The sequence below is a fragment of the Chlamydotis macqueenii genome, chromosome 18 (assembly GCF_036417535.1).
Source record: "Chlamydotis macqueenii isolate bChlMac1 chromosome 18, bChlMac1.mat, whole genome shotgun sequence".
Lineage (NCBI taxonomy): Eukaryota > Metazoa > Chordata > Aves > Otidiformes > Otididae > Chlamydotis > Chlamydotis macqueenii.
In genome coordinates, this window is record NC_141573.1 from 5,445,333 (window position 1) to 5,458,862 (window position 13,530).

Sequence of the window (13,530 nt, forward strand, 5' to 3'; positions counted from 1 at the left end):
TCTGCCCCCACCTTTTTTTTTTTTTTTTTTAATGTTTAATTGAATGTAGGAGAGACAGGTTTAGAACTGCTTCTGGGTGATGGCAGAGGAACTTAAGTAATCTGGGGTGGTTCCAAAAGGCATTCCAGTTCTCAGAAAAATAGGTATTACTAGTCATTGCTTATATGCTACGAGTTGAAAGATTAATAATTTTCTCTGCCAAAGTTTACAGTCAGCCTTTACCATGACAGTAGATCAAATACATCTACTTGCCTGGGCAGCTGACCTGGTTTGAACTCAGCAAGCATTACTCTCAATGACGACTACATTTTTTGGAACAAATCCTCTGCTATGCTTTTTAAAGTAACCTTAACCCCGTAAAGCATTAGCCAGCCTCTCAAGCATTTCAAGCACCTAGTGCCCTTGGTGCCTTGGCAAATTATTTAGACCCGGTAGGTGTAACGAGCCAGATGACAGAACTGGACTGAGACGAGCGATGGTCTGTTTTGCAGTCAGACCTTCCCCTGAATAAGGACAACTCCCAGCTGGTGCCAATGGGAGAAACAACAACTTGATCCTTCCATTTTTCCCTCTGCACTCCATTCCTCTTCCTTTCTCACTTTTGGCTTGCATGCTGCAGAAAGACAGTTAGAAATAGCTGTTCTTACATGCTCAGGCTGTTTGATTTTGGAAGTTGGCATTGGTTTTACTGGAGATAGAAGAGCACCCACGAGCACAGAATGAAACAGCCCATCCCCAGGCAGAGCTGTAACAGAAGGGAGGAGTGAAAGGTGCAGGGGCTGAGCATCTCCTCCTTATTCAGAGTTTCTATTGAAGTCAATGACCCAGATTTCTCCGACTTCAAATGGCTGTTTTCAGAGAGCTTGCTGGAGGCGCGGTGCTGGGGAAGGTCAGACAGAATTTAGCCTGAAGTATTCTGCGTGCATGGGCTTATCAGATCTGGATCTGTAAAACCTGATACTGAAACCCCATGTTCTTCGATGAGGTCTGTGGAAGTCACTGAAGTGACTAGTACCCTGGGCTTCAGGCTTGCAGGGCTCCCCTAAACTTAGGATTTCTTTCTGTCCTGTGATCAGTTCTGTGATATCCACCTTGCTCCCAGGTTTCCCTCTTAAAAAAAAAAATACAGAAAACCCAAACTAGTTTTTAATCCCGTGGTTTTAGATTATTAAGAACCCAGAAATGTGGTAAACCTCTTATCTTTGGCAAGAAACCCTGACCTTGTGCTGGAAAACTGAGAAAAATCCTACAGACAAAAATCAGGCTTCTAACCATAACGGCATTAAAGTCATGCTGTGTCTCTTTATGAAAGAATCATCGCAACTGCACGTATTTTAAAAGAGCAGCAAGTACTGCAGAAATGCACATTATTAATCTGTATGTGATTTATCCTGCAAGTTTAGATTCATTAAGTCTTGCAGATAAGAGTGGTTTGTTGGGGTTCCCCCCCCCCCTTTTTTTAAATGTAATCCTGCTTTCAGTTCTATACGGCAGCAGAACAGGTTCCCGATACTAATATTGGCCTGCAGCACCCTTCCTTAGCCCAGCCAGGGGGATTCTGCTAAATTAATTATAATCTCTCTCCTGTGGCCCATTTTATTCTGTTTAAATCTCTCATCGGAAATTTCAGTTGGAAGCTAGTTGCTATCTCAGTATCAGAATGTGCACATTGAGTATGTTAGATACCAGCGTACCAGGCTTCCCAGGTTTTCGGAAACCTTATGCAGATAGCGTAATGCAGCATAAGAGATAGTAACAACCAACACTCTTCTAAGAGGCAAATGTGCCCTGGATTCTGTGCTTGTATCTCCCTGTGTTATTTGATATGGAAAATCTGATTAGATCTCTAAATATTACAGTATAAAAGGGCTTGGAAAATAATACAGTATCAGGAACTTGGATTTTAAAATGTCTAAACATAGAATCAGCTTTACTGATACTCACCAAGCATCCAAAAGCTGGATTTCAGTCATACAGCTCTGTTTATCAAAAGGAAAAGGAGGTATTTTCCCGTAATCATATGTTGGCTTTGTCTTATCAGTGTCCAGGGCTGCCGTGCGCCGTGACGCAGGATGGAGCAGCCGCGCCCTGGGGATTGTGCTCCGAGGGAAAGGAGCAGATTCGGAGCGTTCGCACCACGAGTCGTGCCTCTGCTTTCTGCTGGAGTCAGCAGCTCTGCAGAAGTCCTGCTGCCCGTTTTATCTTCTGAAAGACCAGACTAATTGCTAACATCTCCTACAAGGACAAGATGCGTACAGAAAAGATGTACATCAGAAGAGGCACACATTTGCCATTTCAAACAGCATTCAGCTTTGTAAAGTTGTTTTTATGCATTCAAGTGAAATGTTTTAAGTGAATTGAGATGAATACAATGAAAGCTGGCAGCTGTATCATAATAACACTTCGATAGACATGTGGCCACAAGAAAGCATAGAAGCATTGCTCTTCTTTGTTGCTGTATTCTGCCTTTGACTTTTTTTTTTTTAATCTCATGTTTTCTTTTAAAGTTATCTGCCCTGATCTGCAGTAATGTGGGTGCATAACTGACTGTATTTGGACTCAAGATATGCTTGTCTGTATGTTTCCTAGCCAGGCATTTAGACTATAAGCTATATTGAAAGCATCAGGCAGAAAGTTGTACTGAAAACATCAGACAGAAATAGTTTAATATTAAACCAGCTTGGTATTATTTTTATTCCAATTCATTTTTAAAGCCTTTACAAATATATATTTAATTAATTGTCTGGCAAAGTGAGTTGTTTTTGAAGGCTCACAACTAGTATTTTCGTAGGCAGATTTTTTTTTGTTTTTCGTAAACTGCCAAAGGGCATAAACATACTTAGTTTTCTATAGCCATCTGACAGCATGTATGCAAGGAAATAAAGATGTCCTCCTCCTGTATTTTCCCTTAAATGGCTTTGACCTGGAGAATATATTATGTTGATTGGCATGAGAAAGAAGGCTGTGATCTTATTTTTACTGTTTGTTAAAGCTGTTTCAAACTTATCAAAGGAAGAAATAGAGGCTTTTTAGATGGCAGCTTGCCAACATCACTAATCAGAATTTTAATGAGATTTTTCTTTTTGAGGCCTAAATTAGGTCTAATTAACAATATGTTAAGCAAATGTACAATGCCATAAAGGGATGCAGCCTACTGCATATAGAATGTGTTTTAATCTCTTTACAAACAGAAATATTGAACAAAATACACATTCTTATGCTACTTTAAATATATGTTTTGTTTTTCTTTTTTTAACTGTTATGCCTTAATTAACAAATTGCCTTTAGAAAATGTGGTCCTAGACTTTGCCATCTCTGAAGGGGAATACTGCAAGTGTTTGTGGCTGAACCCCGTGTACCATTTCTGTTCTTTGATACAGACTCCTGAAAACTCCGGTCTGAAACACGCCGCTGTCGCAGTGACAGTGAGCCCTGTTACTCCCCCTGAGTGCTCTGTTGGCCATCGTCACATCTTCGGATGGACCGTGAGTTCTGTTGTTTGTGGGCTGGATAACTAGCCTGCAGCTCCCATTTCCCAACCATCACAAGAGGCACAGTTATATTTAGTCTACATACACAGTTTTTCTCCAAGTATTTAAGACAGAAAATGATTAACAACTACAAAACGTCATCCTCCAAACACAGCGTTGTTTCTTCCCCACAGTGTATTTTGTGCAGAGAGGGATAAGGCAAAAGGACTTTTCTCTTTCCACCCTGCAAGATTTTGTTGTTATTTACATTGTCATAGTTGAGTTCTCTCCTTGTCTGGCTTATCAGTGACATATGAAATATTTCAAAAAATTAAAGAATCTTTAATCAGAGGTGCTTATATGCAGCTCAATACAGTTAAACATCTCAAAGTATGAAATTGCATCTTTTGCCTCAACAAACCATCTCATCCACATACTGCAGCCATTAACCAGGAAGCTTCTTGCAAAGCCTTCTTCCTAATTTCTTATTTAGTAAATAAATCTCATTTCTTTATTCCAGCTAAATAAATATGTCTTCTGATTCATTTAGCTCATGAAACCAAAGGTGAATAGCAGCGCTAATAATGGGAGTAAAACCCCACCAAAGCACACCAGAGCAGAATGAATATAAAACCCCAAACAACAACTCACCCTTGCACAAACTACAGGTCATCATCTCTAGTAGCACTGAGTTGAAGTCTTCAGAACATTCGAGCGGGACTTCAGGGGTTGCTCTAGACCAGGTTTATCTGGAAAGCTGTAACTAGACTTTATGCTAATTGGTAGCATCTGTAGTTAATAAGATAGTCAATCAACTTCTAAGTAAGCTTAAATAGCCATTTCAAATGTGTATTTCTTGAAGCATGTAAAGAAATATATTCACAGCAATTTTAAGGAAAGAGCCAAACCACAGGGCAGAGTGAGCCAGAATCATTTTGCATCTGTTACAACGCTCAGGATAAGGCTTTGGTTGATTTATAGTGGAAATATTTGTTTTTCAGCTGGAATTTTGGTAACTCAGAACAGATGTTTACAGCAATGTTGGAATACTGTCTACCCATACTTCTCTGTTAAATCAAGTGCTGTTACACATTTAAACTAATCTAGGGAAGAATTAATATACTGTGAAATTACTAATCTTACAACAGGTTCATAGTAATGTGATTCCAAATTATTTCTCCATTTTATCAGAATCTCAAGACATAAAATAATGCACACAAAAAAACTACCAGAACAGCTAGATTTCTTCTCTTTTGTAACCCTGTATGGAGAAGAAGTTCTTGTCTATCAGTTTTTCAAAGCCACCTTCTCAATGTTGAACCAGCTCAGCTTTCTGAGTTTTTTCCACCCTCACTGAGCTAGGAAATATTTAAACAAGGGAAGCCAAGAAGGTTCTTGTAGTGAAAGTTATTTGTGTCTCCTACAATTAAGAATTCAGTGTTTTGGTTTTTTTTTTTAAACTTATTTATGTCACTTAAAGACCTCTGACTACAGACCAGCCATGACTACAGTCCTCTCTTCCCCACTGCTTTATTCATGTCCCTCAACATTTAGCCAGAAAAGGAGAGGGAGCGCGTCTCCACGCTCAGCAAATCGGTTGGAGGGGGAGCACTTCTGAAATCCATAGACATCTTTGCATTTGCGTCAGGGGCACCGAGCTCAGAAGTGAACAGCACTTCTGTCAATTTGGAAAGTCTGCCTTTTTCTCTTTTTCCCCTTTTTTCCTTAGGGAAGCAAGTTACCATCTCCTCTCCAAGTGCAAACATCCAAAGCTATTTCCTGATGTGAATTCCAGACTGCCAGTGGAGCTCTGCCTGATGTCTTTACCTTATGAAGTCTGTTGTTTCTTCTAGGAACTTTCAGATACTCTTCTGCAAAGTTTTTGCTTCCCAGGAAAGACCCAAATAAGCTGGCATGCAGCTATTTAATGGCTCTCCCATTTGCAGCTACTGTTCTTTCCAGGTGGCTTCACTATACTCTCAATGGCTGAAAGCACTGACAGCAAGGAGCCAGTGACTTGTTTCTGTGTGAAGCAAACGTTTTGAATTACAGTTACTGCATGAAGCTCTTGAAAATGTACACAGAGATGTTTCCTCATGGATTTGATGCACTCGTAGTAACGTTTGCTTAGCCCAGGGAGAACTGCCTGCTGGGCTGTCCTCGGTGCCGTCGGCGGGGAAAAGAGCACGTGGAGCACGGCTTCTCCTCGGGCTCAGCTGTTCTACACCAGTGTCTCATTCTGAGAGATACACTGTTAGCACTGGAAGAAGTGGAATCTTAGCACAAGCTTGTTATGCAAATACAGTACAGATTTTATTAGAAAATACTCTTTGCAAGCAAGTTAGTATTTATAGTGGTGACATGAGTCACCTTCTCAGATACCATGGATACAGCATTTCATCCGCTAACTCCATTCTGTACAATCAGCTTTTCACAAGATTTTGCACTTGCACTTGTACCGAGTGGTTGTGTCACTCCTCGGGACACTCCATCCTCTCTGTCCTGGCAAGGACTGGAGCCAGCCGGCGTTTGAAATCCCTCTTTGGGCAAGAAGCTTCTGTGCAACAGAAACAAAACTTCGACTGCTGTAGACTTTTAGACAAGATTTCTGGAACATTTCTCTGATGCTTTGCCCAGACATCCAGCAGCATTATTTTATCTTGGTCATTATCGGACTTGCCAACTGTTACATTATGTGAGTTCTTCCTTGGAAGAGCTGTCCCTTCTGCAGGCAGGGCCAGATTGTCTCATTATTTGCATTTCCTTGAGCAGTAGGCGTTAGACCCAGGCACCCCTGAGGTACCGGAGTGCTGGACTCTCACTGGTGTCTGCATCCTGTACTCCTGGTTATGGGTCTGAGAAATGCATTCACTCTCGATCTGTTTACAATCTCTCATATTTGGGTTTCAAGCTGCAGGGCACCTCAAGACTGAGGCCCCAGCTGGGTGGGAAGAGCCGTGCTACAGCACTGGAAGGTGCAGAGCTAAATCTGATGTGTATCATACATGCGGTCCAGCAGTTTTCATCCTGGGAAATGATCTTCCATGTGTTACCAGATGGAAAAGTTGTGAACCATTTTTTTAATACTATGTTTGAAAAATAAAATTTTCTTCTAAATAAAACCTTCACACCTGATCTGGACTGTTCACTTATCAACACAGTTCAGTACAGGGGCTGAAGCACCAGGCTGGTGACCAGTGCTCATCCCTCCAGCCTCTGCCTCCGCTTGCTGTGTGACCTCGGACAAGTCTCTCGGTTTCTGTCAGTGTTGTCTCTCTCATTGTTTGTCCCCATTTCCTGCAGGAGCAGGGAGAAGGATCTTAAAGAGATTAAGATCTGTATCCCAGGTGCATATTTGCAGGCATTAGCTGTGTGATTTTGTGGATAAATAAGGTAACGAGGTCCATTATGACATTGACAGATTGGAAGCCTCTTGTACACGACAGCCAGGTACTTGTTTCCAGTAATAAGTCCAGTAGCAGTACATTATATTTCTCTGAACCTCGCAGTAATATCCTCTTGTTGCTCTCTCAAGCCCTGTTAATGAGCTGCTCGGAGGCTGGGAGACAGCATCTGCTCCCTAACACAGCCTGTATTTCTCTCGGTTGTTGCAGGTTTCTGCACTTTGCTAGCCCAGACAAACAGCCTCATAATTGCTCATCGTAAGAAACCTGAATGACCTAGATGCCCGTTAGATTTTGAGGGTTTGATCCTGCCGGGTGCTGAACGCTGGCTGAGAGCCGGGCCGTCCTCAGCCCATCCGAGGGGATGAAGGCTCTACCTTGGTCGCTCTGGGTTACTAGTAGTGAGACTAGTTGATTTACAGGTTACACTGAGGTCCTTTGGAAGTCAGTCAAAGGCTTTCTTGTGCAAAGATTAGGAGCTCACGAGTAATCTCTGCTAAAACAACTCACTCTCACTAGGCTGTTGGAATTTCTCAGGTGCTGTATCTCGCTACCACATAATCTGGTTTTTAAAATCAAAGAAATCTGTCAAAACATTGTAATTTAGGCATAAAGATCAGAAAAGGGTCTGTCATGGTCCACGCCACTGTCTTTTCTGTAAAGGTAACACTGGCTTTATGATAAATGTAGGATTTGCTGTCATCTGATGTTGCTTGTAAATTTTAACAAAAAGTAAAATACGCAGGAGTTCATGGGAGGGGATTTTGTAGCTCTAACACACATTGCAGTTACAGACACAAAATGTTGTGCTTTTGGTTCATGTAGAGAATACACATTGCAGCACTCAGAGACACCCTTATGATAAGGCATCAGCACAGACAGCACTGAGAGCTTGTAAATCAATGGGGAAAAAAAATTAAGCTTTCCCATTGTATAATAGGTAACAGGAGATGTGATTTCTTTTCAATATTTGTAACAGTTCCTCTCAAAATTAAAAAAAAAAAAAAAAATCAGTCTGATTTAGCTTTTTTTCCCAGGTCATGGGTGCTCCAGGGGAGTAGCTGCTCTTCCTTAGCAAGGGGAGGTTGCACACAGAGAACCCGGCACCCTGACAGCCTCATGGAGCGAGGGTGTAACAAAGGATGGCAGCAGCTATTCCGAGCTGGTACCTCCCCAAAATCTCTTTGCTTTCATTCAGGCATGGCTTTTTTTTTTGTTCCTATCCCAATAGCTGCCATTCCCTATTGCAAATGAAGGTGTCAGCCAGGTTTCCTACAGCAGGCTTTTTGTGAAAGCAGCCCACGTTTCCCTGTCCCTTGTGTTTTAGGTGCTATTTTACTGCTGTTCATGTGGCCGCCATAAAGAGCAGCCTGGCACCAACCAAATCCACCACAATATTGCCATTGGGTTTTTCAGGAGAGGTAACATTTCACTCTGCCTCTGGCATCCTACCAAAGTAGGTTAGGTTTAGTGCCGTCTCCTCGTGCCTCGGTGTTTGCGCATAAGGGCAATGTTTGCTTGCCTTAAGAACTGCAGAGGAACAACAGCGTTCCCCTGAGTACCCAGCCTTGCTACGGACGCTGGCGAGGCTTCCCCGGCAATGCGGTGCCATTTCAAGTGGGGACTCCCGGGAGAAGTCTGCTCGCAGCCTTTTCATCTTCTCTGCGCCCCGGCTCATGAATAAACATAGGGAAAGCGGGAGCTGTGTTGCTATCGCGCTGTGGATCTTCCCGGGTGTTAGCTATAACTGGCTCCTCTTTCTGGGCTATCCAGTATTTTAGCAGGTGTTTCAGTGTCTCCCCGATGGGAAGCAGGGCAGCCCGTTGCACCAGTGCTCTAAAGCAGCTTCAGCTGATTTTGGGTCACAGAACAGCGAACCTGAGCAATCAGGCAGCCTGGGGTGGGGGGGGAGAGCTCTGCTCCCTCTCCTGCCTGACTGCAGAGGGGCTGTGGATCAGCCTGCTTCTGATCTGGCTTCAAGAGAGGCTTGGATCTATCTGAATCCCACTGTCGCCTATAATTTTAATGTGTCCCCACCTCCCAAAATTGCATGAATTGGCACAGGTTCATGGCCAAGGTTCTTATCCAGAATCCGCATGTAGATGTGCAATCGTCTTAAAAATCGTGACAGGTTAAGCTTCAAGCAAATCTCTCGTTAGGCAGTAGTCACTACCAGCAATTACCATGCTTTTATCTGTAGCTGTCAATGCACTGTAAAAAGTGGCTGTTATTCCCATTTTATAGAAGAAACAGATGTTCTAGGGATGTCTGAATAGATTTAGTACAGAAGTTGCACACCTAAAAGGTGTTCTAGAAAAATCCCATCATTATCACATGACTGATTTTATTCAATGCACCCAGGAATTCAGCAGATCTGCTGGTTGTGCTTTGCTTCTCTTCTTATTTGGTTTAAAGCAATATTTGAAGTTTTCATTTTACTCCCCTCCTGGGCCAGAGGAGAAGCTGAAATGAGACACTCTATCACCGTTTTCTTTTTAAGGCAAACTTTCAGGTAGGGATTTGTTTGAAACGCCTTGAGGTTTAATTTGGTTTTGTGATCAAGAGACACAGAAGCCGCATTTGTGAAATCCAATTAGGCTGCCGCCCTGGCAGGGGCACACGGCCGACGGCACGTACGTCCGGCTGACTCCCTGTCCTTCCCTCCTCGCAAACCCTTCGGCCTCCATGGCAGAGCCGTGCTTATCTCAGGTGTTTGGGATTACCACAAACTCAGTTTACCAGTTTGGAAGCTGTCAGACTTGCAGTCTTTCCCTTGGAAAACACGGTAGATGAGAGGGAAAAGGCAGCTGAGCACTGCGTTACTCTGGGGGGCGATCAGAACTGGGCCGGGATGTGATGTTGGCCTCAGTACCGCGAGTGCTGACAGAGACAGGAGACTGTGCGGCGGCTGTGGTTTGAACAAGGAATCGCGGACCCTTCTGTGGACATGTCTTTCATTTCAGCTTTGTGCACGGAGCTAGAGTGGTCAGTACCTTTACAGAGCAAACTTTTGGTTTTTTGATTGAGGACTTTCCACTGCAATAAGATAGAAGTTGTGAGAGCAAGGAAGAGCTCTAACAACCAGGTACCATTAGCCTGGTTATGGTCCTTTCTCAGGACCCTGCTCTCATGCGCTGCGGATTCAGGGATGTGGTGATCCACCGGATTGCGTGCCGCTGCCTTTGCTCCCAGCCACACAGAGTCCCTTGCCTTGCCTTTTCCATCTGGCTGTAGCAAAACAGGGAAACTAGGTGCTTCTCCTAACTTGCAGAGCAGCACTTTCTCTCAGCCACATCAGACACCAGACCGCTGGCGACCCGGCTGTGCTGCCCACCTCTCTGGGCAACAGCTGCCCCTTGCCCGGAGGAGTCCTCTTGTAGCACCCACTTGTGCAGTAGCAAAACCTCATTCCTGATGGCTAACAAGTTTTCTTGTGAGAGGGCATCTACATTTTTATGAATGCAGTGAAGTTACTAAGGCCTTTTCCTTGACTTTCCTGAACCTGTCTTCACCTGTCAGTGGGTTGGCTTGTGTACACACAACGGTCAGGACAAGAAATAACAGACTTGGACTGAAATAGACTCCAGAATTTTCTATCAGACACCCCTGAGCAGAGCAATAAAACAGATTTTTCAGTTACCTTCACCCAGCCACAGCACTTCCCTGTTAGTGCATGTTTACCATTGATTTGATTTTTGGTTTTTATATCATTCCCTGCGGGACTCTAAATGGTTATCGGAACCCCAGAGCCTGTATTACCACACTGCTTCAGCATCTGAAATCAAAATGGGTTGAGCACAGAGACAGAGTTTAGGCTGAAGTGGCGAGACTCCATTGCCAAAGATGAGCAAGTGAGGAAATGAAGAAAATGCGATTAATTGCATTTACGTTTTCCTTCAATGATAAAATGATTCCTTTTTGTTGCGTCCTTCAGATGATAGCCAAATAACAAGACAGTCTTGACTACTTAATAGCTAAAGAGGAGGGTACTTAGGCAGAGATTAAGACATTTCTGATCAGTGTGTGGCTTTTGGAGGTCAGGGTGAAATTGTGACTTACCCAAAGCAGTGGCAAAACTGATTTTTCATGGTTTGCTTTTAGCCAAGAAGCCTAGCAATCACACCAATATTCCCCTAATGACTGTCTTGAGAAACTGGGTTCTTCCTTGTCAAGATGAGTGATCACTTCAGCAAGCTCCCTCATTTGCAGCCCTCGGTGACTAACAAGGCCTCACACAGTTGCAGTTCAATATCTCAATTCATCAGTATCCTTCATAACTTGAAGCAAGAACATGGCTTATGAATGTTTTGGAAAAGATGCTGGACTAAATCCAGTGAGTGTTAAGTGCTACTGTAACCACTCAACAGATCATCGTCCTTTCTGTTATGCTGAGAACAGCTGAACTGAGATGACATATATGTTCTAATGCAATAAAATATCCTTAGACAGGAGTTAACCCTGTACATATTTAAGCTTAGCTAATCCTGGAAGTTGTAAATGGAGATCCTTTTACACATCAGATGAAACATTGCCTTATGGCTTCCAGGACGGACTCTGCAGGGGACACGCTAGGCTCCCAAAACATAACTGGGAGCAGGAGGGAGAAAGATTTTTTTTTAATGAACCACTTTAACTAGTTTAGATTTGACTCAGGTACTGTAGCATGGGGACAAAATTGGTATTATTCATTAGATTTCAATTTCCCATTCTAGTATTTGGAAACATGAGGCTCTATTTGTAACAGATTTTGGCTCATTCCATTTTTGTCAAACATATGGCTTAATGATGAATGATGCAAAACTCATTGCGTCTTTGTGGGAACATAATTCAATGCTGTTATCTTGTAATGAAATAATTCATCCTAAAAGAGTGTTACGAAAATATCAACCTATTAAATCCATAGCAACATCGGCCACTGTCTGGGGAAAGAATCTAGAATGAGCGTAAATAATCAAGCCACCAAAAATAAGAACAGAATCTGGATGGTACAACCTGTGAGATGGCTGGTATTTTTAGTATTACCTGAAAACAATCCCCAAGGAAAGGCAAAGCTGGTTACAGAGGACAAAGGTTAGGCTTCATTCATTAGTATTTGATTTTTGGTTCCCTATCATTGCAGTAAGGGGAAAGATTTACTAAGTTATTTAGGTACCTAAACATGCCTAGCGGCATTTATAGCAGCACCTAAGTAGGTTAGGTGCCTAATTCCCATTAACTCCATCAACATCTTTAAGCTGCTAAACATCTTTGCAGAGCTGGCCCCAGAGCCTGAGCTGACAGGTGCCTCTGGGCCCGGTGTGGCCGTGCTCATCTGCAGCTGCTGAAGCTCGGGGTGATGCTCCCTGCAGCAGGGCGGCGTGGGCGACACGTGAGGACCAGGAGCACAGGAGCGAACAAAGGCTCCTGAACTTTTGCTGTTGGCTTAAGCTAGAGGCATACGGAAGTCACTCAGAGCAATATTTGCGAAAAGGCCAGTGAATTTTGGTGCTTGGTTTGGAATAGGCACTAAGGTTTCTGACTCAGTGAGTTTCTTGAGCTGAGTGTTAAGAATCCCATCGGTTCCCAGAAAAGTCAAGATTTCACAGGCCAAGCCATAACAGCATTTGCTGAGCTTCAGGAGAGCCTTTCCCACTTGCCTGTCCTGCACAGCCTGGCCTGTTCCACAACCACAAACATTTTTCTTAAAGTATTTTTTTTTGCCTTAACTGAATGCCAGAAGACACCCTCCTGTCTGTCAGGACACTTAAAGAAATCAGCCAAACCATTTGTTTCGGGTTCATAAAGCAGCCCGTCACATGAAGCATTTAAATAGATGGTGAATGTTACGTGGGATAGATCAACCCGCGTTAAACGCTTTGCTTGACTGAACCTGTCTCTCAGTGCTGCGGCTTGTCAGGTTTATCTTCCACAGCAAAACACGCGCCGTGAAACCCGGCCGTCTCTGGCAGCGGGTGCTCGAGGTGGCTCGAACTCCTCTTCTTCTGAGGAGCAGGTGAGGCCACCCAACAGACAGTGTCCACAAAGCAAATATATTCTGAAGTAAACCAGCTAGTTAAAAGGATAAGTTACAGGAATTACCCCAATTTTATTGTATTTCTCATTTTAGTGTAAGTAATTTCTTCTTCTTTAATTTACAGGGGAGGCTAAAGCCTCCAATTGATTTCTAGATAGGATACCGCTAGCTTCTGTTCCTTAAACGACAACCGTGGGGAGAGTAAGTGAAGTAGCTGAGGCTCCACAGAGAGCTGCACAGGAATTGTAGCAAACCCAATTGGCTTTTTTTATCTTCCTTTAAAAGTTGGGTTTTGGTAATTCTGAAAAATTTTACGTTAGAGCATGAAAAGTGGCTGACCGTTGGGGTTTTGCCCTATTGCATGCCTACAACAGCTCCAGAAAGCAAGCAAGAGCTGATTCAGGAATATGCCCAGCCCAAGTAGATGAAAAAGTGATTTGCAGTGTTTAATTACCTCGGTGCTTTCTGTCACTGAAATCTGTACTCTGAAGCACACAAGAGATTTCCATCGCCACAAATGTTTTTGAGCACAAAGAGGAGCGGTACGCTGTATCAGTTATGGTTTAAAAGGGGATGGTATTAAACGGGGGGCTTTCCAGACGAAGTCTGAGTAGAATCATCCGTTGAGAGTAATGCTACTCGA